Source organism: Camellia sinensis, unplaced genomic scaffold, assembly GCF_055761805.1.
Source record: "Camellia sinensis isolate YWXY unplaced genomic scaffold, ASM5576180v1 Unanchor1, whole genome shotgun sequence".
Classification (NCBI taxonomy): domain Eukaryota; kingdom Viridiplantae; phylum Streptophyta; class Magnoliopsida; order Ericales; family Theaceae; genus Camellia; species Camellia sinensis.
This window is the reverse complement of record NW_028128987.1, coordinates 39286896-39306722: the sequence shown is the minus strand read 5'-3', so window position 1 is coordinate 39306722 and position 19827 is coordinate 39286896.

The window sequence follows — 19827 nt, the reverse complement described above, 5'->3', positions numbered from 1 at the left end:
TTTTTATTAAAGTTTCTTTTCCACTCAACTTCTTTTTTTATTTAATTTCCAAATAGATCGTTCAGGTATAGTGGTTTTTAGATTGAACTTCCATTTTTAATTTTATGCAACTTTCATTTTTATTTTTATTCAACTTCCATTTTTATTCAATTTACTTTTCTATTAAACTTCCTTTTTTATTTAATTTCCAAATAGATCGTTAAGGTATAGTGGTTTTTGGATTGAACTTCCATTTTTAATTTTATGCAACTTTCATTTTTATTTTTATTCGACTTCCATTTCTATTCAATTTACTTTTCTGTTAAACTTCCTTTTTTATTTAATTTCCAAATAGATCGTTATGGTATAACGGTTTCTGGATTGAACTTCCATATTTAATTTTCTGTAACTTTCATTTTTATTTTTATTCAACTTCAATTTTTATCCAATTTACTTTTCTATTAAACTTCCTTTTTTATTTAATTTCCAAATATATCGTTAAGGTATAGTGGTTTCTGGATTGATTTTCCATTTTTAATTTTATGCAACTTTTACTTTTATTTGTATTCTACTTCCGTTTTAATTCAATTTACTTTCCTATTGAACTTCCTTTTTTATTTAATTTCCAAATAGGTCGTTAAGGTATAGTGGTTTCTGAATTGAATTTCTATTTTTAATTTTATGCAACTTTCATTTTTATTTTTATTTTACTTCCTTTTTTAATCAATTTACTTTTCTATTAAACTTCCTTTTTTATTTAATTTCCAAATAGATCGTTAAGGTATAGTGGCTTCTGGAATGAACTTCCATTTTTAATTTTCTGCAACTTCCATTTTTATATTTATTCAACTTCCTTTTTTATTCAAGTTTCTTTTCTACTCAACTTCCTTTTTTATTTAATTTCCAAATAGGTCGTTAAGGTATAGTGGTTTTTGGATTGAACTTCCATTTTTAATTTTATGCAACTTCCATTTTTATTTTTATTCTACTTCCATTTTTATTCAATTTACTATTCTATTAAACTTTCTTTTTTTATTTAATTTCCAAATAGATCGTTAAGGTATAGTGGTTTCTGGATTGAACTTCCACATTTAATTTTCTGCAACTTTCATTTTTATTTTTATTCAACTTCCATTTTATGCAATTTACTTTTCTATTAAACTTCCTTTTTTATTTAATTTCCAAATTGATCGTTAAGGTATAGTGATTTCTGGATTGAACTTCCACATTTAATTTTCTGCAACTTTCATTTTTATTTTTATTCAACTTCCATTTTATGCAATTTACTTTTCTATTAAACTTCCTTTTTTATTTAATTTCCAAATAGATCGTTAAGGTGTAGTGGTTTTTGGATTGAACTTCCATTTTTAATTTTCTGCAACTTTCATTTTTCTTTTTATTCTACTTCCATTTTTATTTAATTTGCCAACAGGTCGTTAAGGTATAGTGGTTTCTGGATTGAACTTCCACTTTTTATTTTATGCAACTTTGCTTTTTATTTTTATTCAACTTCCATTTTTCTACAATTTACTTTTCTATTAGATATCCTTTTTTATTTAATTTCCAAATAGATCGTTAAGGTATAGTGGTTTCTTGAATGAACTTCCATTTTTACATTTCTGTAACTTCTAGTTTTATTTTTATTTGACTTCCTTTTTTATTCAAGTTTCTTTTCTGCTCAACTTCCTTTCTTATTTAATTTCCAAATAGATCGTTAAGGTATAGTGGTTTCTGGATTGAACTTCCATATTTAATTTTCTGCAACTTTCATTTTTATTTTTATTCAACTTCCTTTTTTATTTAATTTCCAAATCGATCGTTAAGGTATAGTGGTTTCTGGATTGAACTTCCATATTTAATTTTCTGCAACTTCCATTTTTATTTTTATTTAACTTCCATTTTTATTCAATTTACTTTTCTACTAAACTTCCTTTTTTTTTTTAATTTCCAAATAGATCGTTAAAGTATAGTGGTTTTTGGATTGAACTTCCACTTTTAATTTTTTGCAACTTTTATTTTTATTTTTATTCTACTTCCATTTTATGCAATTTACTTTGCTATTAAACATCTTTTTTTATTTAATTTCCAAAGAGGTCGTTAAGGTATAGTGGTTTCTGGATTGAACTTCCATACTTAATTTTCTGCAACTTTCATTTTTATTTTTATTCTACTTCCATTTTAATTCAATTTACTTTTCTATTAAACTTCCATTTTTTATGTAATTTCCAAATATATCGTAAAAATATAGTGGTTTCTGGATTGAACTTCCATATTTAATTTTCTGCAACTTCCATTTTTATTTAATTTACTTTTCTATTAAACTTCCTTTTTTATTTAATTTCAAATAGATCGTTAAGGTATAGTGGTTTCTGGATTGGACTTCCATATTTAATTTTCTGCAACTTTCATTTTTATTTTTATTCTACTTCCATTTTTGTTCAATTTACTTTTCCATTAAACTTCCTTTTTTATTTAATTTGCAAACAGATTGTTATGGTATAGTGGTTTCTGGATTGAACTTCTACTTTTTATTTTATGCAACTTTCCTTTTTATTTTTATTCAACTTCCATTTTTATTCAATTTACTTTTCTACTAGACATCCTTTTTTATTTAATTTCCAAATAGAACGTTAAGGTATAGTGGTTTCTTGAATGAACTTCCATTTTTACATTTCTTATAGCGATCCCGGATTTACCCTTGTTGTACAGTGATCCGGACATGTGTCCGTGGATGTTAGTAGTTGGTTATTATTTTGGTTACATCCTTTTTACTTCGTAATTGAGTTATGGGATGTGTTGGGCAGGTTTGTTACAGGTTGGTTGAGTTTAGAAACCAAAACTAGTTGCCCAGATTTTGACCTGTCCGCTCGAGCGGGGGTTTTGGCGCTCGAGCGGGAATTGCACCCATCCAGTATTTTCTGTGCAGTGTTGCAAGCTCGAGTGTGGGATTGGCCGCTCGAGCGGAGTTGTGTGAGTGACGCTCGAGCGGGGAGTTGGAAGCTCGAGCGGAGACCTGGTTCTGTAAAAGTTCTGGGAGTGTGTATCCGCCGCTCGAGCGGGATTGTTGACGCTCGAGCGGGAGTCTGTGAGTGACGCTCGAGCGGGGTGTTTGACGCTCGAGCGGGTCGACTGGGTTTAAGTTCCGTGTTTTGACTTTTCAAATCACTTTTTCACTTTCTCTTCTCTCTCCTACTTTTCCAAAAACACCATTGTTGAGCCTCTCACTCTAGAACTCTACCTTCTCTCTAGGTTTTGATCTAGTAGGAGTATTTGCTCACCTTTGGCCTTTACAAAAAGGTTGTTGATCATCGAGGGTTACATTTTAATCTGAAAATTTCGGGATTTGGAGCACGTTGGGTTTTGTCATCTTCTCCCTTGGAGCTCCGGATTTGAGGTAGGGATATCCTACTCCTCTCTATGGATTTTGTCTTTAAATTTTGGTATTTTGAGATGTTGGGGTTGGTTTGGTAATTTTGTGAAAGTTTGGGGCTTTTGTGTTATTTCACAAAGGTTGGGGTTTTATTTATAATAAACCTAGATGCATGTTTGGTATAGAGGAATGGAATTGATGTTGAATCATTGATGAAAATGGAACCTAAGGGTTGAAATGGTAATTATGGAAAATGACCTAATTACATTATTTAATTAATTGGGGTAATTAATTGTGAGAAATGATGAAATGAAATGGAATTGTCGAGATTGGGAATGTATGGGGTTAAAGGGTGTAGTTGAAATGTTTATCACTCACCGAATTGAAATGTTGATTGAATATCCATTGTGCATTTATTTTCTGTATAGAGATAACTGCTTTGGGCTATCAATGGAATGTGTCATGGAATTTGACGATTGATAGAATACATTAACTATATGTATTGAATGATTGTATATAGAACCAATGTGTTTGTATACGTTATGTGTAGAGGAGGAGATGGGGGATGTACTCCGCGGTTTAGGGGAAGATAGGGGATGTACCTTTAAACCGGATAGTGTTGGGAGAAGATAGGGGATGAACTCCGTAGATACAGCTCATATGCTTGTCTAGAGAAGTGAAGATAGAGCTCATATGCTTATCTTGTGAAGTGTGGATACAGCTTATATACTTATCTGTGAATGTGGGATATAGTTTTTATACATATCTGTTGAAATGATGATAGAGCTAACATGCTTATCTGTTGAAAAAGGGAAAAGGAAAGTAACTTGGACTCATAAGTCGTATGACATAAATATGTGATTTATGTGAATGTATCAGTGTTGGCCATCTATCAATTGCTAACCTTTTAGTCATTGTTCATGGTTGGTTTAGTGTATTTCTACTGGGCTGTGGCTCACCCTATATGGGAATATCATTTTCAGGTATAGGTAGCATGCCACCTCCAAGGACATAGCTTGGGAGGCTAGAGGCGGACATACTTTTGTCGTTTTATTTTTGATGTATTACATGTAAATTCAAGCCAAGGGCTTAATGTGTAAATGAGTTAGTACTCCTTTGTTGTAACCAAGTGTTAACTTGGAAAGCTGTAAGCCCGTAGGGCATTTTGCTTTTGTTGTTAACATGTAATACTTTTGTAATGAAACTCTGACGAATAGAAAAATGTGGTTATTTCATATGTCATTGAATGTCTTATTTGATGGGTTTAATGTTATTATTTTGATGGCGTTACATTTCTGCAACTTCTAGTTTTATTTTTATTTGACTTCCTTTTTATTCAAGTTTCTTTTATTCTCAACTTCCTTTTTTATTTAATTTCCAAATAGATCGTTAAGGTGTAGTGGTTTCTGGATTGAACATCCATATTTAATTTTCTGCAACTTCCATTTTTATTTTTATTCAACTTCCATTTTTATTCAATTTACTTTTCTATTAAACTTCTTTTTTTATTTAATTTCCAAATAGATCGTTAAGATATAGTGGTTTCTGGATTGAACTTCCATATTTAATTTTCTGCAACTTCCATTTTTATTTTTATTTAACTTCCATTTTTATTCAATTTACATTTCTATTAAACTTCCTTTTTAATTTAATTTCCAAATAGATCGTTAAAGTATAGTGGTTTTTGGATTGAACTTCCAATTTTAATTTTAGGCAACTTTCATTTTTTTTTTATTCTACTTCCATTTTATGCAATTTAATTTTCTATTAAATTTCCTTTTTTATTTAATTTCCAAATAGATCGTTAAGGTATAGTGGTTTCTGGATTGAACTTCCATATTTAATTCTATGCAACTTTCCTTTTTATTTTTAATCAAGTTCCATTTTTATTCAATTTACTTTTCTATTAAACATCCTTTTTTATTTAATTTCTAAATAAATCGTTAAGGAATAGTGGTTTCTTCAATGAACGTCCATTTTTACATTTCTGCAACTTCCAGTTTTATTTTTATTCAACTTCTTTTTTTATTCAAGTTTCTTTTCTACTCAACTTCCTTTTTTTTTTAATTTCCAAATAGATCGTTAAGGTATAGTGGTTTTTGGATTAAACTGCCATTTTTAATTTTATGCAACTTTCATTTTTGTTTTTATTCAACTTCCATTTTTATTCGATTTACTTTTTTATTAAACTTCATTTTTTATTTAATATCTGAGTAGATCGTTAAAGTATAGTGGTTTTTGGATTGAACTTCCATTTTTAATTTTATGCAACTTTCTTTTTTATTTTTATTCTACTTCCATTTTTGTTCAATTTACTTTTCTGTTACACTTCCTTTTTTATTTAATTTCCAAATAGATCGTTAAGGTATAGTGGTTTCGGGATTGAACTTCCGCTTTAAATTTTCTGCAACTTTCCTTTTTATTTTTATTCAACTTCCATTTTTATGCAATATACTTTTTTATTAAACTTCCTTTTTTATTTAATTTTCAAATAGATCGTTATGGTACAGTGGTTTCTGTATTGAACTTCCATATTTAATTTTCTGCAACTTCAATTTTTATTTTTATTCAACTTCCATTTTTATTCAATTTACTTTTCTATTAAACTTCCTTTTGTATTTAATTTCCAAATAGATCGTTAAGGTATAGCGGTTTCTGGATTGAACTCCATATTTAATTTTCTGCAACTTCCATTTTTATTTTTATTCAACTTCCATTTTTATTCAATTTACTTTTCTATTAAACTTCCTTTTCTATTTAATTTCCAAATAGATCGTTAAGGTATAGTGGTTTTTGGATTGAACTTCCATTTTTAATTTTATGCAACTTTCATTTTTATTTTTATTCTACTTCCATTTTATGCAATTTACTTTTCTATTAAACATCCACTTTTATTTAATTTGCAAACAGATCGTTAAGGTATAGTGGTTTCGGGATTGAACTTCCATATTTAATTTTCTGCAACTTTCATTTTTATTTTTATTCAACTTCCATTTTATGCAATTTACTTTTCTATTAAACTTCCTTTTTTAATTAATTTCCAAATAGATCGTTAAGGTATAGTGGTTTCTTGATTGAACTTCCATATTTAATTTTCTGCAACTTCCATTTTTATGTTTATTCAACTTCCATTTTTATTCAATTTACTTTTCTATTAAACTTCCCTTTTTATTTAATTTTCAAATAGATCGTTAAGGTATAGTGGTTTTTGGATTGAACTTCTATTTTTAATTTTATGCAACTTTCATTTTTATTTTTATTCTACTTCCATTTTATGCAATTTACTTTTCTATTAAACATCCTTTTTTATTTAATTTCCAAATAGATCGTTAAGGTATAGTGGTTTCGGGATTGAACTTCCATATTTAATTTTCTGCAACTTTCATTTTTATTTTTATTCAACTTCCATTTTATGCAATTTACTTTTCTATTAAACTTCCTTTTTTATTTAATTTCCAAATATATCGTTATGGTATAGTGGTTTCAGGATTGAACTTCCATATTTAATTTTCTGCAAATTTCATTTTTATTTTTATTCTACTTCCATTTTTATTCAATTTACTTTTCTATTAAACTTCCCTTTTTATTTAATTTTCAAAGAGATCGTTAAGGTATAGTGGTTTTTGGATTGAACTTCCATTTTTAATTTTTTGCAACTTTCATTTTTATTTTTATTCTACTTCCATTTTATGCAATTTACTTTTCTATTAAACATCCTTTTTTATTTAGTTTCCAAATAGATCGTTAAGGTATAGTGGTTTCGGGATTGAACTTACATATTTAATTTTCAGCAACTTTCATTTTTATTTTTATTCAACTTCCATTTTATGCAATTTAATTTTCTATTAAACTTCCTTTTTTATTTAATTTCCAAATAGATTGTTATGGTATAGTGGTTTCTGGATTGAATTTCCATATTTAATCTTCTGCAAATTTCATTTTTATTTTTATTCAACTTCCATTTTTATTCAATTTACTTTTCTGTGAAATTTCCAATTTTATTTAATTTGCAAACAGATCGTTAAGGTATAGTGGTTTTTGGATTGAACTTCCATATTTAATTTCCTGCAACTTCCATTTTTATTTTTATTCAACTTCCATTTTTATTCATTTCACTTTTCTATTAAACTTTCATTTTTATGTAATTTCCAAATAGATCGTTAAGGTCTAGTGGTTTTTGGATTGAACTTCCATATTTAATTTTCTGCAAATTTCATTTTTATTTTTATTCTACTTCCATTTTAATTCAATTTACTTTTCTATTAAACTTCCTTTTTTTATTTAATTTCCAAATAGATCGTTAAGGTATTGTGGTTTCGGGATTGAACATCCATATTTAATTTTCTGCAACTTTCATTTTTATTTTTATTCAACTTCCAATTTATGCAATTTACTTTTCTATTAAACTTCCTTTTTTATTTAATTTCCAAATAGATCGTTATGGTATAGTGGTTTCTGGATTCAACTTCCATATTTAATTTTCTGCAAATTTCATTTTTATTTTTGTTCTACTTCCATTTTAATTCAATTTACTTTTCTATTAAACTTCCTTTTTTTTTTATTTAATTTCCAAATAGATCGTTAAGTTATAGTGGTTTCTGGATTGAACTTCAATATTTAATTTTCTGCAACTTCCATTTTTATTTTTATTCAACTTCCATTTTTATTCAATTTACTTTTCCATTAAACTTTCTTTTTTATTTAATTTCCAAATAGATCGTTAAGGTATAGTGGTTTCTGTATTGAACTTCCATTTTTAATTTTATGCAACTTTCATTTTTATTTTTATTCTACTTCCATTTTATGCAATTTACTTTTCTATTAAACATCCTTCTTTATTTAATTTTCAAATAGATCGTTAAGGTATAGTGGTTTCGGGATTGAACTTCCATATTTAATTTTCTACAACTTCCATTTTTATTTTTATTCAACTTCCATTTTTATTCAATTTACTTTTCTATTAATATTCCTTTTTTATTTAATTTCCAAATAGATCGTTAAGGTATAATGGTTTTTGGATTGAACTTTCATTTTTAATTTTATGCAACTTTCATTTTTATTTTTATTCTACTTCCATTTTATGCAATTTACTTTTCTATTAAACATCCACTTTTATTTAATTTGCAAACAGATCGTTAAGGTATAGTGGTTTCGGGATTGAACTTCCATATTTAATTTTCTACAACTTTCATTTTTATTTTTATTCAACTTCCATTTTATGCAATTTACTTTTCTATTAAACTTCCTTTTTTATTTAATTTCCAAATAGATCGTTATGGAATAGTGGTTTCTGGATTGAACTTCCATATTTAATTTTCTGCAAATTTCATTTTTATTTTTATTCAACTTCCATTTTTTTTCAATTTACTTTTCTATGAAATTTCCTCTTTTGTTTAATTTGCAAACAGATCGTTAATGTATAGTCGTTTTTGGATTGAACTTCCATATTTAATTTTCTGCAACTTTCATTTTTATTTTTATACAACTTCCATTTTATGCAATTTACTTTTCTATTAAACTTCCTTTTTTATTTAATTTCCAAATAGATCGTTATGGTATAGTGGTTTCTGGATTGAACTTCCATATTTAATTTTCTGCAAATTTCATTTTTATTTTTATTCTACTTCCATTTTAATTCAATTTACTTTTCTATTAAACTTCATTTTTTTATTTAATTTCCAAATAGATCGTTAAAGTATAGTGGTTTTTGGATTGAACTTCCATTTTTAATTTTATGCAACTTTCATTTTTATTTTTATTCTACTTCCATTTTATGCGATTTACTTTTATATTGAACTTCCTTTTTTATTTAATTTCCAAATAGATCGTTAAGGTATAGTGGTTTCGGGATTGAACTTCCATATTTAATTTTCTGCAAATTTCATTTTTATTTTTATTCAACTTCCATTTTTATTCAATTTACTTTTCTATGAAATTTCGACTTTTATTTAATTTGACAACAGATCGTTAAGGTATAGTGGTTTTTGGATTGAACTTCCATATTTAATTTTCTGCAACTTCCATTTTTATTTTTATTCAACTACCATTTTTATTCATTTTACTTTTCTATTAAACTTTCTTTTTTATTTAATTTCCAAATAGATCGTTAAGGTATAGTGGTTTCTGGATTGAACTTCCATATTTAATTTTCTGCAACTTCCATTTTTATTTTTATTCGACCACAATTTTTATTCAATTTACTTTGCTATTAAACTTCCTTTTTTATTTAATTTCCAAATAGATCGTTATGGTATAGTGGTTTCTGGATTGAACTTCCATATTTAATTTTCTGCAAATTTCATTTTTATTTTTATTCTATTTCCATTTTAATTCAATTTACCTTTCTATTAAACTTCCTTTTTTTATTTAATTTCCAAGTAGATCGTTAAGGTATTGTGGTTTCGGGATTGAACTACCATATTTAATTTTCTGCAACTTTCATTTTTATTTTTATTCAACTTCCATTTTATGCAATTTACTTTTCTATTAAACTTCCTTTTTTATTTAATTTCCAAATAGATCGTTATGGTATAGTGGTTTCTGGATTGAACTTCCATATTTAATTTTCTGCAACTTCCATTTTTATTTTTATTCAACTTTCATTTTTATGCAATTTACTTTTCTATTAAACTTCCTTTTTTATTTAATTTCCAAATAGATCGTTAAGGTATAGTGGTTTCTGGATTGAACTTCCATATTTAATTTTCTGCAACTTCCATTTTTATTTTTATTCAACTTCCATTTTTATTCAATTTACATTTCTATTAAACTTCCTTTTTTTATTTAATTTCCAAATAGATCGTTAAGGTATAGTGGTTTTTGGATTGAACTTCCATTTTTAATTTTATGCAACTTTCATTTTTATTTTTATTCTACTTCCATTTCATGCAATGTACTTTTCTATTAAACCTCCTTTTTTATTTAATTTTCAAATAAATCGTTAAGGTAAAGTGGTTTCGGGATTGAACTTCCATATTTAATTTTCTGCAACTTTCATTTTTATTTTTATTCAACTTCCATTTTATGCAATTTACTTTTCTATTAAACTTCCTTTTTTATTTAATTTCCAAATAGATCGTTATGGAATAGTGGTTTCTGGATTGAACTTCCATATTTAATTTTCTGCAAATTTCATTTTCATTTTTATTCTACTTCCATTTTAATTCAATTTACTTTTCTATTAAACTTCCTTTTTTTATTTCATTTCCAAATAGATCGTTAAGGTATAGTGGTTTTTGTATTGAACTTCCATTTTCAATTTTATGCAACTTTCATTTTTTTATTATTCTACTTCCATTTTATGCAATTTACTTTTCTATTACACATCATTTTTTATTTAATTTCCAAGTAGATCGTTAAGGTATAGTGGTTTCGGAATTGAACTTCCATATTTAATTTTCTGCAACATTCATTTTTATTTTTATTCAACATCCATTTTATGCAATTTACTTTTCTATCAAACTTCCTTTTTTATTTAATTTCCAAATAGATCGTTAGGGTATAGTGGTTTCTGGATTGAACTTCCATATTTAATTTTCTGCAAATTTCATTTTTATTTTTATTTTTATTCTTCTTCCATTTTAATTCAATTTACTTTTCTATTAAACTTTCTTTTTTTATTTAATTTCCAAATAGATCGTTAAGATATAGTGGTTTCTTGATTGAACTTCCATATTTAATTTTTTGCAACTTCCATTTTTATTTTTATTCAACTTCCATTTTTATTCAATTTACTTTTCTATTAAACTTCCCTTTTTATTTAATTTTCAAATAGATCGTATAGGTATAGTGGTTTTTGGATTGAACTTCCATTTTTAATTTTTTGCAACTTTCATTTTTATTTTTATTCTACTTCCATTTTATGCAATTTACTTTTCTATTAAACATCCTTTTTTATTTAGTTTCAAAATAGATCGTTAAGGTATAGTGGTTTCGGGATTGAACTTACATATTTAATTTTCAGCAACTTTCATTTTTATTTTTATTCAACTTCCATTTTATGCAATTTAGTTTTCTATTAAACTTCCTTTTTTATTTAATTTCCAAATAGATTGTTATGGTATAGTGGTTTCTAGATTGAACTTCCATATTTAATTTTCTGCAAATTTCATTTTTATTTTTATTCAACTTCCATTTTTATTCAATTTACTTTTCTGTGAAATTTCCACTTTTATTTAATTTGCAAACAGATCGTTAAGGTATAGTGGTTTTTGGATTGAACTTCCATATTTAATTTTCTGCAACTTCCATTTTTATTCATTTCACTTTTCTATTAAACTTTCATTTTTATGTAATTTCCAAATAGATCGTTAAGGTCTAGTGGTTTCTGGATTGAACTTCCCTATTTAATTTTCTGCAAATTTCATTTTTATTTTTATTCTACTTCCATTTTAATTCAATTTACTTTTCTATTAAACTTCCTTTTTTTATTTAATTTCCAAATAGATCGTTAAGGTATTGTGGTTTCGGGATTGAACATCCATATTTAATTTTCTGCAACTTTCATTTTTATTTTTATTCAACTTCCTTTTTTATTTAATTTCCAAATAGATCGTTATGGTATAGTGGTTTCTGGATTGAACTTCCATATTTAATTTTCTGCAAATTTCATTTTTATTTTTGTTCTACTTCCATTTTAATTCAATTTACATTTCTATTAAACTTCCTTTTTTTTTTATTTAATTTCCAAATAGATCGTTAAGTTATAGTGGTTTCTGGATTGAACTTCCATATTTAATTTTCTGCAACTTCCATTTTTATTTTTATTCAACTTCCATTTTTATTCAATTTACTTTTCCATTAAACTTTCTTTTTTATTTAATTTCCAAATAGATCGTTAAGGTATAGTGGTTTCTGTATTGAACTTCCATTTTTAATTTTATGCAACTTTCATTTTTATTTTTATTCTACTTCCATTTTATGCAATTTACTTTTCTATTAAACATCCTTTTTTATTTAATTTTCAAATAGATCGTTAAGGTATAGTGGTTTCGGGATTGAACTTCCATATTTAATTTTCTGCAACTTCCATTTTTATTTTTATTCAACTTCCATTTTTATTCAATTTACTTTTCTATTAATCTTCCTTTTTTATTTAATTTCCAAATAGATCGTTAAGGTATAATGGTTTTTGGATTGAACTTTCATTTTTAATTTTATGCAACTTTCATTTTTATTTTTATTCTATTTCCATTTTATGCAATTTACTTTTCTATTAAACATCCACTTTTATTTAATTTGCAAACAGATCGTTAAGGTATAGTGGTTTCGGGATTGAACTTCCATATTTAATTTTCTACAACTTTCATTTTTATTTTTATTCAACTTCCATTTTATGCAATTTACTTTTCTATTAAACTTCCTTTTTTATTTAATTTCCAAATAGATCGTTATGGAATAGTGGTTTCTGGATTGAACTTCCATATTTAATTTTCTGCAAATTTCATTTTTATTTTTATTCAACTTCCATTTTTTTTCAATTTACTTTTCTATGAAATTTCCTCTTTTGTTTAATTTGCAAACAGATCGTTAATGTATAGTCGTTTTTGGATTGAACTTCCATATTTAATTTTCTGCAACTTTCATTTTTATTTTTATTCAACTTCCATTTTATGCAATTTACTTTTCTATTAAACTTCCTTTTTTATTTAATTTCCAAATAGATCGTTATGGTATAGTGGTTTCTGGATTGAACTTCCATATTTAATTTTCTGCAAATTTCATTTTTATTTTTATGGTATAGAGGTTGATTACCATAGAATCCCATTTTCTGGATCGTTATGGTATAGAGGTTGATTACCATAGAATCCCATTTTCCTTTGTAGTTATGCCTATGAGGGGTTTTGATGTTATTTTGGGTATGGGCTGGTTATCGTCATATCGGGCAGTTATTGATTGCTACCGCCAGAGGGTCACTTGTTGCACCGTGAGCGGAGAGTATTTTCATTTTCTGGGGGACCGGGTTGGTAATGTGTTGCCACCGGGGTATGTTCTGCGAGGACAGAGTGAGCTTAGTGGTCTACTTGCTAACCTTTCGATTAGTGAGGATGATGAGTCTCAGATTGTGTTGCCAAGGGTGGTTTGTGAGTACTCGGACGTCTTTCCCGAGGATCTTGTTAGTTTGCCACCGCATCGAGAGATTGAATTCTCTATTGACCTAGTGCCCGGTACGGCGCCGATTTCTATGGCACCTTATCGTTTTGCCCCAGCCGAGTTAGTTGAGTTGAAGATTCAGCTCCAGGAGTTATTAGACAAGGGTTTTATACGTCCTAGTGTTTCGCCGTGGGGAGCACCGACCCTCTTTGTTAAAAAGAAAGGTGGTGCTTTGAGACTTTGCATAGATTACCAGAAGTTAAATCGGGCCACGGTTAAGAATAAGTACCCTATGCCCCGTATAGATGATTTGTTCGATCAGTTGAAAGGTTCCCGTTGTTTCTCGAAGATAGACTTGAGATCAGGTTATCATCAGTTGAGAGTCAGGGAGGAGGATATTCCAAAGACGGCATTCCGTACGCGGTATGGCCACTATGAGTTTTTGGTGATGCCATTTGGGCTCACCAATGCACCGGCAGTATTTATGGATTTGATGAACCGGATATTCCGGGAATTTTTAGATCGTTTTGTAGTCGTATTCGTGGACGACATCCTTATCTATTCACCTTCTGAGGAGAAACACAAAGAACACTTGAGAGTGGTGCTTGAATTACTTAGAGCCCATAAGCTTTATGCTAAGTTTGGGAAGTGTGAGTTCTGGCTAGAAGAAGTCAAGTTCTTAGGCCATGTAGTTTCTGGGGAAGGAGTGTCTGTTGATACATCCAAGACTGAGGCGGTGCAAGATTGGGCACAGCCTAAGAGTGTGTTTGAGATCCGCAGTTTTCTGGGGTTAGCTGGGTATTATCGTCGATTTGTGAAAGATTTCTCCAGATTAGCTTCGCCTTTGACTAGATTGACTCGGAAGGGAGTCAAATTTGTATGGAGTGAAACTTGTGAAAAGTCGTTCCAGGAGTTGAAAGTTAGACTGACTACCGCTCCAGTCTTGATTATTCCAGAGAGAGGGTTGGGTTATGCAGTCTATTGTGACGCCTCACGAGAGGGTCTGGGTTGTGTGTTGATGCAGGAAGGGAAAGTGGTTGCCTATGGCTCACGTCAGTTGAAAATTCACGAGCAGAATTACCCTACGCATGATCTAGAGTTAGCAGCTGTGATATTTGCCTTGAAGATTTGGAGGCATTATCTTTATGGTGAGAGATTCGAGGTATTCTCGGATCATAAGAGTCTGAAATATTTGTTTACACAGAAAGACTTGAACTTGAGGCAGAGAAGGTGGATGGAATTCATAGAGGATTATGACTTTGAGTTGCATTATCATCCGGGAAAGGCCAATGTGGTGGCCGATGCCCTTAGCAGGAAACCCGTTGGTGACATAGCTAGTATAGCCATCCGAGAATGGGAGATGTTTGGTGCACTTGGGGAGTTTAATTTCCTTCTGGGCGAATCTGTCGAGGCTGCGGCCTTGTTTTCTGTTGTTGCACAGCCTACTCTGGTGACTCGAGTGTTAGAGGCTCAGGGGGGTGACCTTGAGGTAGAATCCCTCCGTGAGAAGATTTCTAGTGGGAAGGTTGAGAAGGATTTGACGGTGTATCCCGACCTCAGTGTGAGATACCGAGACCGTCTGTTTGTGCCGGAGTCTCATCGAGAGGAGGTACTCCGAGAGTTTCATCATTCACGCCTTGCAGTGCATCCGGGAGGTACTAAGATGTATCGGGATTTGGGTCGCCAGTTTTGGTGGCGGGGTATGAAGAGAGATGTGGCAGCTTTCGTGTCCAAGTGCCTTACTTGTCAGCAAGTGAAGGCCGAACATCAGAGGCCAGCGGGTTTGTTGCAACCCTTGCCTATTGCCGAGTGGAAGTGGGAGCATGTCACTATGGACTTCGTTGTAGGTCTTCCGAGGACTCAGCGGGGCAGTGATGCTATTTGGGTGATTGTAGACCGGTTGACTAAGTCGGCGCACTTCATTCCTATGCGCGTTAGAGATTCAGTAGATCATCTTGCCGACTTGTATATTCGGGACATAGTGAGGTTGCACGGGGTTCCAGTGACGATCGTCTCCGATAGGGACCCTCGTTTTACTGCCAGATTATGGCAGAGCTTGCAGAGCGCCTTAGGTACTAAGTTGACCTTTAGCACAGCTTATCATCCTCAGACTGATGGGCAGTCCGAGCGTACTATTCAGATCCTTGAAGATATGCTTCGGGGTTGTGTTCTTGACTTTAGCGGGTCATGGGAGAGGCACTTGCCATTAGTGGAGTTTGCCTACAACAACAGCTTCCAGTCTAGTATCGGTATGGCACCGTTTGAGGCCTTATACGGCCGACCGTGTAGATCTCCTGTTTGTTGGGCTGAGGTGGGTGATGCACCTCTGTTGGGTCCGGAGTTGGTGAGGGAAACGACGGAGAAAGTTGAGCTGATCCGTAAGAGACTTGTTACCGCACAGAGTCGTCAGAAATCTTATGCCGACCGTAGGAGGAGACCTTTGGTGTTTGAGGTGGGTGATCATGTCTTTCTGAAGATATCACCTAGACGGGGTTTGATGAGATTTGGGAAGAGCGGGAAGTTGTCCCCTCGGTTCATTTGTCCGTTTGAGATCCTTGAGAGGATTGGCGAGGCTGCATATCGTTTAGCTTTGCCACCGCAGTTGTCCGGAGTACATGATGTGTTTCATGTGAGTATGCTTCGGAAGTATAAGCCAGATCCATCACATGTGTTGGATTGGACCGATTTAGTGGTTGATGAGAATGTTTCGTATGAGGAGAGACCGGTTCGGGTCTTGGATAGGCGGGATCAAGTCTTGCAAGGTAAGACCATTCCTTTGGTAAAAGTTTTGTGGAAATATCACGGGGTGGAGGAAGCCACTTGGGAACGTGAGTTGGAAGTCCGCGAGAAATATCCGGACATGTTTATCGATTTGTAATCTTGTATTTAGAATTTGTAATATTGTTGAATTTTAGAGCTTTATTTATGTCTTAAGCTGTAAAACATTGAGAATGTTTTGGTTAATGGAAATATTTTGGAACTTTCCTCGAAATGGGAGTTTAATGGAACATTGTATATATTGAATATATTGAAAATTGTTGAAATTGAAAGAAAATTGCATAGTGTTAATGCAAGTTGAAATATATGGTTGTTTTGCATAATTGTGGCATGCCTCTTTGTTAAGAGATGGAGTGACCAGTATTGGGTTAAGATGTTAATTGTTGTTATACAATATCTTTGAGAATTGAGAAAAAAAAACTTGTTTTTATTTACAAACTTATGCTTAATTTCGGGGACGAAATTCTTTTAAGGAGGGGAGGTTATAGCGACCCCGGTCTTTTCTCTTTAAATTATTGTATCCGGACTTAGGTCCGTGGATCCTGTCATTACTTATTGGCTGTTGTTGTCCTTTAATCTCTTTGTACTTGAAGTATAGGTTGTGTTGGGCGGGTTTGTTACAGGTTGGTTGATTTTAGATGTCGATAGGTGATGCCCAGATTTTTGGCCTTCACGCTCGAGCGGAAGTTTTAACGCTCGAGCGGTCCCTTCGTTGTTGCTTCTCCGCTCGAGCGGGAATTTTGACGCTCGAGCGTGATTTTCCATCTCCCAGTATTTTGCTCTGCAGTTCTCCCGCTCGAGCGGTATTTTTACGCTCGAGCGTGATCCCTTGTTTTTGCTCCTCCGCTCGAGCGGGGAGTTTGACGCTCGAGCGGGTGCCAGCGCCTGCAAAACTTCTGGAAGGGTGCAATCGACGCTCGAGCGGCTTTCTTCACGCTCGAGCATGTTTTTGTGTCTTACGCTCGAGCGGGGTTTTTCACGCTCGAGCGTAGAGTCGACTACATCAGTCCGTGATTTCACTTTTTGGATCACTTTTTGACCTACCTTTTCTCTCTTAACCTTTAAAAAACCGCCATTTGAGAGTTTCTCTCTCTACTCTCACCTTCTCTCTAAGATTTGATCTATTCCTTGTGGTCTTCTACCCTAGTTCCTTTGGAAGAAAGGTAGAGCTTCGCGAGATCTTTCTTTTAATCTGAAAAAGAGAGGATTTGGAGCACTTTGGATTTTGGATCATCATCTCCATCTTCTCTATTTTAGTTGTTTTCTTCAAGGTAGGGATTTCCTACTCCATTCTATAAGTTTTGTTCTAAGTTTTGGTATTTTGATATGTGGGGGTACTTGGGTAATTTTGGGAAAAACCCTAGTTGTTTTAATAAATTAATTTGTATAGTTAATTTAAGAGAATTGGGGGAAATTGGTTAAATTCATGAAATTGAGAAATTTATTGATTAAATGGTGTAGTTGGATAATTTAAACCACTCACATATTGAATTGTTGATTCATTTATTTCCAGTCTAGAAATAACTGTTTTGGGCTATCGGTGGAGGATAGTCTTGATTGTTGTAGACATTGCATGTGGATTAGGAATAACTGAAACTAATCACATTGGTTAAGTCATTAATTTTGACTATTACAATGATACAGAAAATACGTGTATTGATTGAGCATTGCATTTGCATACATTGTTTTGTGTGTGGGAGGAGATAGGGGATGTACTCCACGGTTTAGGGGAAGATAGGGGATGGACCTCTAAACCGGATTTTGTTTGGGAGGAGATAGGGGATGGACTCCATTAGCACCATTTTTATGTGTGCTTATTATATTGAAGTGTTTTTTTTTACATGATTATTGATACAGCACTAAAATGTGTATCAAATGAGAAGTATGAAGTGTTTTGATTTGAGCATGAGCCTCATTTGTTTTGTTGATATTGGAAGTAATGTGAATATGATATATAATTCACTGTTGTAAGTTTGGCCAGGTTCTGAGCCATGTTGATAATAAAGGAAAGTGAAATGTGTCTTAGACATTAGTGTCATGAGACTGTTTAATGATAAAATCGATTATCTTGGTTAACCATCTATTGAATGCTATTGCTTTATTCAATGCTTATATTTGGTTTAGTGTTTTTCTACTGGGCTGTGGCTCACCCTTTATGGGAACATCATTTTCAGGTTCAGGTGATAAGCTACCTCCACGGACTTAGCCTGGAAGGATTTGATGTTTGGGATTTTGAAGACTTGTCTTTAGTTATATGCTTTATTTTGTTATTTTTTTGAGATTTCATGTAAACATTCAAGCCTAGGGCTTAACTTGTAAATGAGTTAGTACTCATCCTTTTTGTGTCCAAGTGTTAGCTTGGAAAGATGTAAGCCCTTAGGGCATTTATTTTGATGTTGCAGGATGTTACATGTGATGTTCTTCAATAAGAATACTCTGACGAATAACTCAAATGATTCGTTTTCTTTTATAAATGCATGTTAATGTTATGGTTATTATGGGTTTATTTTGAGGGCGTTACAGTTTTTGGATTGAACTTCCATTTTTAATTTTATGCAACATTCATTTTTATTTTTATTCTACTTCCATTTTATGCCATTTACTTTTCTATTAAACATCATTTTTTATTTAATTTCCAAATAGATCGTTAAGGTATAGTGGTTTCAGAATTGAACTTCCATATTTAATTTTCAGCAACATTCATTTTTATTTATATTCAACTTCCATTTTATGCAATTTACTTTTCTATTAAACTTCCTTTTTTATTTAATTTCCAAATAGATTGTTATGGTATAGTGGTTTCTGGACTGAACTTCAATATTTAATTTTATGCAAATTTCATTTTTATTTTTATTCGACTTCCATTCTAATTCAATTTACTTTTCTATGAAATTTCCTCTTTTATTTAATTTGCAAACAGATCGTTAAGGTATAGTGGTTTTAGGATTGAACTTGCATATTTAATTTTCTGCAACTTTCATTTTTATTTTTATTCGACTTCCATTTTTGTTCAATTTACTTTTCTATGAAATTTCCTCTGTTATTTAATTTGCAAACAGATCGTTAAGGTATAGTGGTTTTTGGATTGAACTTCCATATTTAATTTTCTGCAACTTCCATTTTTATTTTTATTCAACTTCCATTTTTATTCAATTTTTATTTTCTATTAAACTTCTTTTTTTATTTAATTTCCAAATAGATCGTTAAACTATAGTGGTTTTTGGATTGAACTTTCATTTTTAATTTTATGCAACTTTTATTTTTATTTTTATTCTACTTCCATTTTATGCAGTTTACTTTTCTATTAAACATCCTTTTTTATTTAATTTCCAAATAGATCGTTAAGGTATAGTGGTTTCGGAATTGAACTTCCATATTTAATTTTCTGCAAATTTCATTTTTATTTTTATTCAACTCCCATGTTTATTCAATTTACTTTTCAATTAACCTTCCTTTTTTATTTAATTTCCAAATAGATCGTTATGGTATAGTGGTTTCTGGATTGAACATCCATATTTAATTTTTTGCAAATTTCATTTTTATTTTTATTCGACTTCCATTTTTGTTCAATTTACTTTTCTATGAAATTTCCCCTTTTATTTAATTTG